The sequence below is a fragment of the Neophocaena asiaeorientalis genome, unplaced genomic scaffold, assembly GCF_003031525.2.
Source record: "Neophocaena asiaeorientalis asiaeorientalis breed wild unplaced genomic scaffold, Neophocaena_asiaeorientalis_V1.1 scaffold409, whole genome shotgun sequence".
In the NCBI taxonomy this organism is placed as follows: domain Eukaryota; kingdom Metazoa; phylum Chordata; class Mammalia; order Artiodactyla; family Phocoenidae; genus Neophocaena; species Neophocaena asiaeorientalis.
Window position 1 is genome coordinate 2468167 of NW_020175208.1, and position 13115 is coordinate 2481281.

Genomic DNA, 13115 nt, shown 5'->3' on the forward strand with positions numbered 1-13115 from the left:
CCACTGAGGAGAGCTGGGTTCGAACAGAGAAGTACGGGGCGATGATGGGGGTGCGCAGGGAAAGGGGGGAGAGAGGTGTTGGCGTTGGACCCCAAGAGAACCTGGTGCCCTGAGTTTGGTCCGGGACGAGATGGGGGATTCTGGAATTCTTCTTCTGCAATAAGGGAATTCTGAGAATGTTCTCCAGGACCCGGGCAGTACTGGAGGTTTTGCTCTAGAGACAGACGTCAGACCCACCCGAGACCTGTGACCGACAGTGGGTCTTCCTCTCCCATCTGGCGACTGGGAGTCGTCCCTTCGCTCCTTTCCCCTTCCTCACCCCACCTTCACCCTTCCTCACCCCATCTTCCCCCAGCCTCCATCTGTCCTCGGTGTGGAGCTGGGACCCACGCCTCCTGGGTTCCTGCTTCATCCTTGGGTGACTGGGATGAAGAGAGCCGTGCCTCAGTTTACCCTTGGGCCAGGCAGGGAATCCCCAGAGCACTCCTGCCTGGGTCTGAATTTTCCACTGAGATGCTCAACACTGATTAGAGCTGATCTTGGATTAAACTCACAACTTTATAAGGTGCTTTGAGATCGTCTGCAGGTGACAAGTGTGACTGAGGAAGCTGGTAGGGAAAGGAAGCCTTTAAGAATCATGAAAATGCCGTGCTTGTTTCCTCCAGACCTCTGGCTCTTTATTATAGCTGATCAAGCACTTTCATATCATCTGATCCCACAGCAGGCTCTGAGGGAAGCAGGGCAGGGAGTGATACCCCCCTAGTACAGAAGGGAAACTGAGGCCAGAAGAGGACAGTGATTGCCCAAGAGCACAGAGGTGGTCAGCAGCAGAGGAGCTAAGATCGACAACCTAGGTCTTGTCTCTGCCTGGTCCCCAGGAGCTAGAAATTGCCCTAGGGTCCAGCTGTGGGTTCAGCGCTCTTAGACTCCCTCACTGGGTCCCCAGAAAGGCATCATGATTACCCCACCGCTTAGAATTTGTCTTCATCACCCAACCTGACCCTGGTCAAATAGCTTTCTCCTGGTCCCCACCCAGCCCAGTCAGCCCTGCTGTAGTATAGACAACACTCACTATATTATAGAAGGATTAGAGTGTGCATTGTGACCTCTCTAACCTGCCTTAGCCCCCGAGTGCCCCCAGGGGCTCAGCTGTGGCAAACTTGGGCCATCACTGACACCTCCCCCCTACCACCTAGGGGACCTGGGGCAGATTACTGTCCTTGCTGGGCCTCAGTTTCCCATCTAACCACCATTCATTTGGTTTCTGCCCAGCCTAGCACTATCCCTAAGGACCCTACCTCTCCTTCCATTGGTGAGTATCAGAGGAAAATTGTTATAGGCAGGGCTGAGACTTGGAGAGCGAGCGATGCACAGGGCCTTGGCCTGTTGGAGAGTCTGGATGCATCGGTAGGGAGGAAAGAGGAAAGCAAACATGCTCTGGCTTTCGGAAGTGGCGATCAGGAGAGGAACGTTGGGCAATCTTGCCGCCCACCAACCCTTTCAGCACCTCCTTTCTTCCTGGTGGCCAGACTGGTTACACAGTTTGCAGAGCCCAGTGCAAAATGAAAATGCAGGGCCTTTATTCAAAATTTATTAAAAATTTCAAGAAGGCAACGGCAGAGCATTCAACCAAACATGGGGCCTTTCCGAGAGCAGGGCCGTGTGGACTACGCCCACGAAGTTGGCCCTGCCAGTGGCTCATATAAGTCCTCAGCAAAAGCTCCCCTAGAAACACAACCCAGAGGAGTCAACTCACAGATTGGGTCCCCTGATTAGGAGAAGAGGAGAGGAAAGGGGAGTGGGGAGAGGTCAGGTCTGTGTTCCCCTCACTGCTCCTAACTCTAACACCCAGACATTCTCACCTCCCATCTCCAGCCACCCCTCAGACCAGCAGCCCAGCTTTCCTGCTTGTCCCCTGGCCTAATGGACTGGCCTGCTTCTGAGCCCCTCAGGGCTAGCTGGGAAGGGCTAGCCTGCAACACTGGTCTCTGGATTCATGATTGCTCAGCTCAGCTACATTTCTTTGCTGGCCCTCTGGGCAGCAAGGAAACTGACTTCCCAGCAGCCGCTGTCGGCAGGGCCCAAAGTCCATCCTGGAGCCAGGCTGTCACCTGACCAGGAAGGAAGCTGCCAGCCTGTCCCCAGGGAGGAACCAGCAATAACCAAGCTTGGGGCTACAGCCCCTGAGGCCATCCAGCTTTGCTCCCTCTGTTTTTGTTTTTCTTTTTTTCCTTTTTCTGGCTGTGCCACATGGCTTTCAGGATCTTAGAAGTACAGAGTCCTAACCACTGGAATGCCAGGGAATTCCCTGCTCCCTCTGTTTTTGGAAAACCCAGGGCCACCCCATGTTGCCTTCACACCCATCCAACACTTCCTGACCCCCCACCCTTGGGAGACCTGCCTCCCATAGGCTCCAGCTTTGTCCCCTGCTAGGCCTGGCCTCCACCTACAGACTCCAGACTAAGCAGCCACGCCAAGGTATGGCTGAGCCTCCCTCATTTTACAGGGAACACCAGGAAGGGAAAGAGTCTGTAAATCACGCAGCTGTGGGTGGGAGCACCTTTGGCTTCCCTCAGTTCTTAGACCAGTTGGAGGGCAGAGCAGTTCTGCAAAGTCGAGGATGTTGAGAGATTAATAGTCCTCGTATTCCATGGATAAGAGTGTAAATAGAGGGGGAGTGACTTGCCAACAGGCACACAGCTACCTCTGGGCAGAGGTGAAATTTAAAACTGATTTGTGTTGGGGGGGGCGGGGGGGTTCTAATTGATCACTTGCTTTGTGCCCCTGCCCCACCCCTGCTGCTTTCAAGGGTGGGCAGTCAAGACCCTGCAAAAGCAAAGTATTTATCCTGGGGCCGCAGCTGGGCCTCCAGGAACCTCCAGAAATGTTCTGCTTAACTTCAAATGCACCTGTATGCATTTTTTCTGGGGAAAGGGTCCACAGCTTTAACAGATTCTCAAAGGGGTTCCTGTTTCAGAATGAACTAAGAATCTACACTTTGATCCTTTTCAGCGGGAGAAGATAGAAACGGGCTCCTTGTGTCTGATGCCCTCTCTTTCCTCCCTAACCTGGGGGCGCGGGGAGACCCTGCAGGTCTCATCCCCACAGTGGACACTCCTGTGGCCCCTACTCTGTGGCTCCTGGCATCTGTGGCAGCGTATCAACGTTTCAAACAACCTCCCTGCTGAGGTCTTCTTTGATCCTCCCAGCATCTCTTAGAATCAGGCCCCAAGCCTAATTCCACCCATTTTCCCTGCTGGGTTGAGAGGTGAAATAATGCCCAAGGTGTTAGTGATGTGTGTGGAATGGAGATGGAGTCTTGTGGGCTCTCAGCTCTGAGTTGCTGCCAGCTCCTAGGAGGCTGAGGGAGGGAAGGAAAGAGAGAGAGGAGGGGGAGACAGAGAGAAAGGAAAGGTTGCTGTTGCCACTGCCCCGTCTCCACTGTGGAATGAATTCTGATTCCTTGCATTCTTTCAGCCACTATCTCCTGAGCACCAGCTCTGTGCTCCAGGCTTCCAGACTGACCAGCTATTCTGTGATCAGACTGTCACTCTCTGAGCTGTACACAGCGTAGAAAAGTAGGTTTCAACCTTTTTCTTTTAGCAGTGGAACTTTTATTTTTCCCTGCAAACAAAAGCCCCCTGAATTTTATCTGACAGATAAAACAGATAAAAGCAATGCTTTATACATATGAATTTATTTTTATAAATCAAAATGTATAACCTTTACTTAACACAAAATAAATCAGGAGGAACAAGGCCAGCATTTTGATGGACTAAAAATTTGAAATCCTGAGTTACAGGTGTGGTCATTGTTTTAACAGAGAGCCAGCGTTCAGTTTATTTCTGCAGCAGTTTCTCTCAGTAATTAGAAAATACTACACTTCATAGACAAGCAAGGGCAAATGGTAAGAGTTTTAGCATCTTGGTAGAAATGTCAGGAGAAGCTTTATCTGAGGTCTGCACAGAAATGAGTTATCCAGCCAGCCCAACCTAATGGCTTGTTAAAAGTTAGCCTAACAAGTTTCTCATCTCGGTCCTGCCACTAACTTGGTGTCCTTGGGTAAGACACTTGCCCTCTCTGGGCACCAGTTACCCCATCTGAATATCTGATTTCACCTGGAAAAGGAGAGTGTGAGTGGAGGTACTGGAGTGGGTTGGGGTGTGTGGGGTGATGCATTGAGCATATATGGAAACTTCATTACTCATCCTCACCGCCCACCCCCATCCCAGTGCCAGACCTGAAGAAGGAGCCACAAAACCACTGAACTACCCAAGTTCAAAGGCAGAGGCGAGTTGCCATGGAGACGTGCTTTGTTTCCCAACTGTCTGGCTGCATCTGACAAGCACAAAAGCTGGCCAGATGGACACTGACCTAGGCTGAGAGAGCCAGGATTTCCTGACCCCCAGATCCACAGGGCTCACTGCTGTCCAAGGAGAGCGGTCAGTTCTCAGTTCTCACCCCCGAAACAGGGGCATGACCAGCCTGGTCTGCCAGTTGATAAGGCTTCCTGTAGGGAGCTGCTGGGTGGGACCTCCAGGTGTTTGCAGACACCTACTCCACCAGTCCTGGGCAGCAAGGCTGGCCCTGTGCCCAAGGGCAGGGCTAGGAGGGAAGTGCCCACACTCAGGGCCTTCTGGAAGCTGGGAGAGGGGTCAAGATGTATGGGGCCCATGATCGGAAGGAAACAGCTGGGTATGGATCCTCAGCAAGACCCTCCACGCCCACCACGCACACAGGGCCTACACAAACACGCCGAGACACAAACACAGGTTGACAGACCCACATGCACACCAGTTTACCCTGGCATACTCGGATACATGGGCACACACCAAGACACAAACCCAGATACACACTGATACCTCTGAGTACCCATAAACGCCCAGGTACACTGAGACAGCCTGATATCTAAACACATGTAAACACACACAGGTACAGAAACATACCCAATTATACACAGACATGCTAACACACACACATATATACACAAATGCTCACATTCCCAGATGCACAGACACTCATACTGTCATCCACTGATACAAAAACAACACACACAGATACCCACTGGCCCATAAATCAGAGAGAGATATACAGAAGGCCTAGTCACATAAATATAAACAAACAGTTACAGATGGCAGCACCGATGCACAAAGCCCAACACACGTTCAGGCAAGAGGAAGCGAAGGGAACTAATACTTGGTGAGGGTCAGTTCTACATAGGCAGTGTGAAAGGAATTATATCTGTAGGATCTTCTTAAAATCCTTCCAACAATCTGTGAAGTTGGCATTGTTATCCCCTTTTTACAAATGCGATAACGTAGAATATATGTATCTATAAAATGCCCAAACAATGCAGCAATAAATAGGGTAAAATGTGAAAGTGCCTCTTCACACATGTTCCCCACCTCCACCTCACCACTGTTAGTGTTAGTGGGGAGTATGCATATATTTTTTCTACGCGTTTACATACAAGCATTTAAAAATATTACAAGTCTGAACATTTCCCACAAAACCAACTCAGAGTGGTTAAGAAATGTGACCAAGGTCATAGAGCCAGTTAGCAGAATCAGGATTTGGATTTAGCTCTGGCTCACTCCAAAATACTCTTTCTGCTGCCTCAGCCACAGACAACCACAGAGACACAAATTCACAAAGGGGAGGCCCAGGGCAGGGGGAGGGGCTGCACCTCAGGGCTGGCCCAACAGGCTTTCTGTCTGATTGCTCTGGGTTCCCCGGGTGGTTCTTCTGGCTAAAGGCGTTGCCCCTATAAATTCCTGTTAAGGGGCAGATGTCTTCCTGGGATAGGAACCTTTGAATCATTGACCCCAGGTGAGCACCAGGCAGGTGACTAAGTGATGCAGGCACAGCTCCAACCCCAGCTTCCCCCAGTCTCCCAACCTCTCAATCCCTTCTCCACACACCCCAGAGGCACCTTTTCTGATGCTATATCTGGATCTTGTCCCTCTGGCAGCTTAAATCCCTTCCTGTTGACTCCAGTGTAAATCCCAGCCTCTTGGACACCTAGGGCCCTTCACTCTCCAGCCTGACCTCCCTCTCCCCATTTTTGCATTTGGCAAAGTACTTGTCCTTCAGGACCAGCCCAAGTGCTCCTCTTGTTGAGCCTTCACTGACTCCCCCGTGCAGATTCACCCCCGCCCCACAGTGTGCTCAGCAGACACCCGCCATGACTTACAATCATCACTGTCAAAGCATCTCCGCTGATGGACTGACCAGCTTCCAGGGCTTGCCCTAAGTGCTTATATAATTGCCTCCCTTAATCTTTACAACAGCCCTAAAGAGATAAGAAGTATTGTCCCCATTTTACAGATGGTTAAATGGAGGCCCAGAGAGGTTGAGTCCCTTCTTTAAGGTCTGATTTTCTCAAAAGTCAGTCCTTGGCCACATCACATACAACCACATTATAGCAAACATGTTTCCATTGCCCTCTCAGCTAGAAGCCCTGGTGAGCAGGTTTCCTCGTCTCTTCCTGGCCTCCTTCGTCTCTGAACCTCTGGTGCTGGCACAGGCTTGGACAGTGGGGAGGGGCTCAGTGAACCGTTGTTGAATGAGGTCCCCATCCATTTGCTGTGACAGAATAAGAGAGGATAGGAGAGGAGACACTGGGGTACCCTGGGAGGACCCCTGCTAGATGGGATTCCCCAGGAAGTCACTGAAGGCAAGAGTTCCCTCAAGATTGGGATGTGTCTGCCCCTAGATCTCAGGGACATCTGTGCAGACCCTGCTAGGGGAGCAGGTGTCCTCTGGCTCCTCCACATATCCCTCCCGTCAGGAGCTCTCAGTCAATCTGTTATTAAATATTTACTGTTTCCCACTCTGCTCAGCTTGGTGCCAGGCCCTGGACAAGGGGACCAGAGAACAGGGAACAGGGAACTATACAGTTAATGATCACCTACCAGGTGCCATGGAATCCTCCCAACAGCCCTGCAGTTAGGCTCTCAACCCTATTTTTGCAGCTGGAGAAATGAGGCTCAGAGTAGGGAAGACACTGGTTCGAGGTCACACAGCCAGTGAGCCAAGATCCAGAGTCAGCTGTGTGGGCATTTGTTCCCCTGCATCCTACCCCCCACCTCAGAGCCAGGGAGCACGTGGGCTGACTCAGAAAAGACTCAAGGAGGCCATTTTTGAGGTGGGGCGTGGCTGGAACCCAGCCTGCCCTGGCGGACATTTTACAACAACAGCTTGCATTTGTCCAGCACTTTCCCTTCCATTAGCTCACCCAGCCCTCCCCAACATCCCCTCGGGTACCTATTATTATCTCCATTTGACAGATGAGGGATGGAGGCTCCGTGAGGTCAAGTGACTTTCCCAAGTTTGCACAGAGCATGCAGAGCAAAGCAGGGGTAAACTTTCAGAACTTAACCCTCCTCCTGTGTCTCCCTGCTGCCTCCACTTCTGCCTCCTCCCAGCAGTCCTCCCTGCTGCCCCAAGTGAGCTCTCTAAACCGAACCGTGGGCAATTCCCTGGCGGTCCAGTGGTTAGGGCTCTGTGCTTTCACTGCTGAGGGCCTGGGTTCAATCCCTGGTGAGGGAACTAAGATCCCACAAGCCACATGGTGCGGCCAAAAATAAAATAATTAATTTAGGGACTTCCCTGGTGGCTCAGTGGTTAAGCATCCGCCTGCCAATGCAGGGGACATGGGTTCGAGCCCTGATCCAGGAAGATCCCACATGCCACGGAGCAACTAAGCCCATACGCCACAACTACCGAGCCTGTGCTCTAGAGCCCGTGAGCCACAACTACTGAGCCCACATGCCACAGCTCCTGAAGCCCACACGCCTAGAGCCCATGCTCCGCAACAAGAGAAGCCACCGCAATGAGAAGCCCACACACCCCAACAAAGAGTAGCCCCCGCTCGCTATAGCTAGAGAAAGCCCAAGCGCAGCAACAAAGACCCAACACAGCCAAAAATAAATTAAAAATAAATAAATTAAAAAAAATTTTAACTTAATTAATAATTTAATTTAAATAAATAAACCCAACCATGAGCCTCCAGCTCTAAGGGCCTGGCCATTCTCTGCTCTCTCATACCTCTCACTGCTGCACCTTTGCCCGTGGCTGGTTCCTTAGCTCTCCCTGACTCATTCACCTTCCAAGCTCCTACTCAGCCTGCGAGTGCCAACTCAAATGCTCCCTTCTCTAGGAAGGCTTCCTGGATTGTAAGGATTTGTTTGTATGGATTTCTCCATACAAACCTCTAATAGATCTTACTGTATTAAATTGCTTGTCTCCCTCCTCAGACTATGAGCTCCTTAAGGGCAAAGACAATGATTTTTCAAGTCTGTCTTCCCTTCACATAGCTTTTCATTGAATGAATGAATGACATCCCAAGGGCTCTAACAGAAATAGGGACATTGGGACTTCCCTGGTGGTCCAGTGGTTAAGACTCCACACTCCCAATGCAGGGGGCCCAGTTCGACACCTGGTCAGGGAACTAGATCCCACATGCCGCAACTAAGAGCCCACATGCCGCAATGGAAGATCCCACACGCAGTAAAGAAGAAGATCCTGCGTGCCGCAAATAAGACCCGGCGCAACCAAATTAATTAATTAATTAAAAAAAAAAAAAGAAATAGGGGCATCAAGAAGAAAAGCTATTAATAAACATTTGTTATTATTTTTATCCAAAAAAAAAAAAAAAAAAGAAGAGAAGCTAGTAGTTAGGGAGGAAAAAGAAGGGATGGGATTTTGCTTTTGGCCATTTGGAGTCTGAAGTGCTACTAGGACATTCAGCTGGACATACCTATTAGGTAGGAGTTGGGGTGGGGTGGGGAGGAAAATTGACCAGGAAGAAAAGATATTAACAGCAAGTGCCAGTAACTGAATACTGACTAGTGCCAGACCCAGTGCTGAAAACTTTTTTTTTGGCCATGCCCTGCAGCATTGGGATCTTAGCTCCCAGACCAGGGAGGAGCCCATGCCCCCTGCAGTGGAAGCTTGGAGTCCTAACCACTGGACCACCAGGGAAGTCCCTCAGTGCTGAAAGCTTTATGTGCCTTATCCCATTTGATCCCCAAGAGATAGGTAATATCAACTCATTTGATGGAGGAGGAAGTTGAGGCTCAGAGAAGTAGTTTTCCAAAGTTGCATTGCTAATAAAAGGCAGAGGCAGGATTTGAACCCAGATCCACACGATGCCAAAGTCCACGCACTTAATCCTGCCTCCATATGGAGACTGTGGAGGATTGAGTTTATAGAACACATACCTTTAAGGGTGAGAGTAGGAAGCTGAGATCAGAGAGGGAACCATTCAAGAGATAGAAGGGAAACCAGCAGGGTGGTGTTTGAGGCCAAGAAAAGAGCTCCAAGAAGGGTCAGGTCAACAGTGCCTACTGTCCCTGAGAGATCAAGGTTGGGCAAGGGATTTAGCAACTGAGAGGCAACCTTCCAGAGAGCTGCTTCCACGTGCTTCGGGGAGTCCATAATAGGACCTGCCTGAGTGGGAGGTGAGAAAGTGGAGGCGGTTGGCTAGAAAGAGAAGGAGAGAACAGGGAAGAAAGGGAGCATCCCATCGGTATGCAGGCCTAGGAGGGTGGGGCAAACAGGTTGGGGCTGGCCTGGAAATACTGGGGAAGGGATGCAAGCAGGTGGTGGGGGGGTGAGCATATGAGCCCTGTGGGTTGAGTCATCAACTAGCCTCAAGGACACCCTCAGTCTCTTCCTTGACAGCCCCATGATCAAACCCTCTCCTCCATCCCATCCCCATCTTGCAGGCCAAGCTACACTAGCCTCATTCATCCTTTCCTCTCCCTCCCCCACCCTGTCCTCACCGCTCCCCTGAGGTTGTTCAGGACCAGCCATCCCCACCTCCAATCTGCTGTCTCACCCTCCCTGGCCCAGCCTGGTGAGGCAGGCAGGGAGGAGCTTCCAGGCAGGAAAGGGCTGAGTCACTCGGCCACACATCTGGTCTCAGATCTTGATACCCAGCTGAAAGGGGCAGGAAGGAAGAGGGCTCCTCCCCAGCAAGCTCTCCTGGCCAGTCCTCACTTTGCCAGCTGAGTGGGGCAGGCTGGGAGAGGATAGCCCTTGTCACATCAACAGCCAGCATTTGCTGAGCTGCTTCACCCACTCCAGCTGGGGTCCTTTGCTTCTATGCTTGCCTTTAAAAAGTAGGGTCTTGGGCTTCCCTGGTGGCGCAGTTGTTGAGAGTCTGCCTGCTAGTGCGGGACACACGGGTTCGAGCCCTGGTCTGGGAGGATCCCACATGCCGCGGAGCAACCAGGCCCGTGAGCCACAACTACTGAGCCTGCGCGTCTGGAGCCTGTGCTCCACAAGAGAGGCTGCAACAGTGAGAGGCCCGCGCACCGCGATGAAGAGTGGCCCCCGCTTGCCACAACTAGAGAAAGCCCTGGCACAGAAACGAAGACCCAACACAGCAAAAATTAAAATAAATTAATAAACTCCTACCCCCAACATCTTCTTTAAAAAAAAAAAAGTAGGGTCTTGCCTAAAAAGTAGGACCTGTCACCTCCCTTTCACAGGTGAGGAAACTCAGAGAGACATAGTGACTTGGGCAGGGTCACACAGATTGGAGGACTGGTCCGTTGGTGTCCTCATCCCGTGCTCTGGGCACACAGGAAGGGATGGTGTTTGGAGACAGTGGACAAGGGGGCTGAGGGGCTCAGGCATACCAGTGGGTGACACCTGCAAAAGCTGGGTGGAGGGAGGCACTAGGCCCATGGTCCTGCCAAAACGGCCCCTTTCCCAAGCCCCAGTGGAAGGCAGACCCTCCTTCCTCCCCGCTCCCTGCTCTGCCCTTGCTGTTGTTGGCTCAGCTCTGAGGCACCCCTATCTCATTCCTCAGCATCTTCCATCCTCTCCTCACCATGCCATGCTGAGAGGAATAGCAAGGACCTTGGCAGGCGGTGTCCTACCATTCTGCACTCTGCCAGGGCACAGTGTTCCCATTGTCTTGAGCAGTGAGAGGTGTCCAGGTCCTGGGGAGGAGCGCGGGATCATGCCAGGCCTCTACTCTCTCCTCAGGCTGCTCAGCAGCCTTCTCTGGGGCCCAGGCTGTTTGTCCACACAACAGTGGACAAACACTGAGTTTGAGAGTGACATTGGGCAAGTCACCTCCCTCCTCCTGAATGGGGCAGCCCACGTAGATAATACAGAAAAGCAAGCCAATCAGCATTCTCCCATAGACCTGGACCATCCCTGATATTAACTTTTGATTGATTCAATTGCATTTAATGTGGCTAGAGTCATAGATGTGCCACTAGCTGTGTGACCTTGGGCAAATTTCTAGACTTCCCTGAGTCTCGCTTTCTTCCTCTTTAAAACAGGAATAACAATAATAACACCTCCCTACCAGAGTGGTTGTCGGGGTTGATTTAGATAATGCCTAAAGCAGGTACCACATAGTGTTTAAAAGGAAAAAAAAGAGAGATACTTAGTATTATTGGGAGATATCTGATTACAAACTGGATTCATGCTCAAAGAGAATCTGGGAAATGCAGAAAAGTACAAAGCTGTAAATCAAAATCACCTATAATTCCACCCAGAAGCACCTTTTTTGTGATGATTTTCTTACACAGCGTGGAGTTGCCCTCCCTCACCCTCCAAGAGAATGACCCATGTGCTTCCAGGGAGGATGGGTGGATAAATCTGCATTTTCTGCATCCTCTCTGGGCCTCGGGTTCCCTGTCTGGAAAGAAAAGGGTTGAAGTAATCAGGGAAGACAAATAGATTTAATTTCATATGCTAACTGCTGCCTCAAATGGCTCTGGGTTCACAGTGCTGTGATCAATTAGTCATGTCTGCCATGGACGCAGGGGATGCAGAATGGAGCAGTGGTAGTATATGTACCCTGTGTAGCCACTGTGTAGAGTCTAAGAAATCCCTAAGAACCACTTCAGTTTTTAACATTCTAAGAAACTTTCCCCCTTTTCATTCTACTTTCTGTTCCAGATCCTGGCTTCCTCTGGGGAATGGGGAGGGAATCCTTGCTTCTTCTCCCACCCAAGGCCTGTGTTCAGCGTACTTCTGGGGTCTAGTACCCAAACTAGCTCCTACTCAACATTCTCCATAGTTGTGCCTTCTCTGCAGAGCCCAACTAAGGCTCTCCCCCAGTCAGGCTCCAAACAGGGGAGCTGGGGAGGGAGGAGGGTTTGGGTGTTTTCCTCACTAAAAAGGAAATATGCAAATAGCATGCCTTCTAGCAGTCATTCCTCACCAGTCCAAGCTTGGGCATTTGAATATTAAATGATCCCATGCAAATGAGCACATCCTCTCGCCTTAGCAGCCCTGCAGTTCTTTGGGCAATAGGGCTTCAACCCAACCTGAGTGGATGGGTTCAGGGTCCAGATAGCCCTCTCTGCAGGTGAGAAAGGACAGTGCCTGAAGGACTCAACTGAAAGATTTACCAGTTCCCATTCCGGCGTGAGGGCTCTGTGAGGCGGACCTGAGCTCAGTAAGGGGACAGAGACTCAGAGAAAGCTAGGGACTCTCTAGGGATGGGGATGGGCTCCATCAAGGGGGAGGTCCTCTGTAAAAGAGAAAGGACTCAGGGGCTTCCCTGGTGGCACAGTGGTTGAGAGTCCGCCTGCCGATGCAGGGGACACGGGAAGATCCCAACAGTGATGAGGAGGGGGACGGATGGTGGGAGTTCACTGAGGTGGATAAATCTCAAGAATCCGAGGTGTGGTCCCACTGCCCATCCCTTTCTCCCCCTCCCAGTCCTTCAGGCTTGCCAAGGGCTATGACCTGAGGGGCCAGTGGGGTGGTCCCTGAGATCCCTGAATAGGGCCATCCTAGGGTTCCAAATGTCTTTCTGGAAGCTGCCTCCAGCCTAAGGACCCCAGAGGTGGGAGGAAGCTCCCAGGAAATGAGAAAACCTGGGAAGGCTCTCTTGTCCCCCATGGCCCCAGGCCAGACCTCCCTCTCACTGGCTTCTAGGGCCTTGCTCTCGGCCCTGGCTCCCTAGCCCCTAAGGCCTCACAGTTTGTTGCTGAGGACTGTTTGGTGTTGCCTGCCTGAGGCCCCGTCTCACTCACTGAGCTCCGTCCTCCCCACTGAGGCCCCAGGCCCCTCACTGAGCCCCCATTCCCCTCACTGAGCCCCCATTCCCCTCACTGAGCCCCATCCCTGCACTGAGA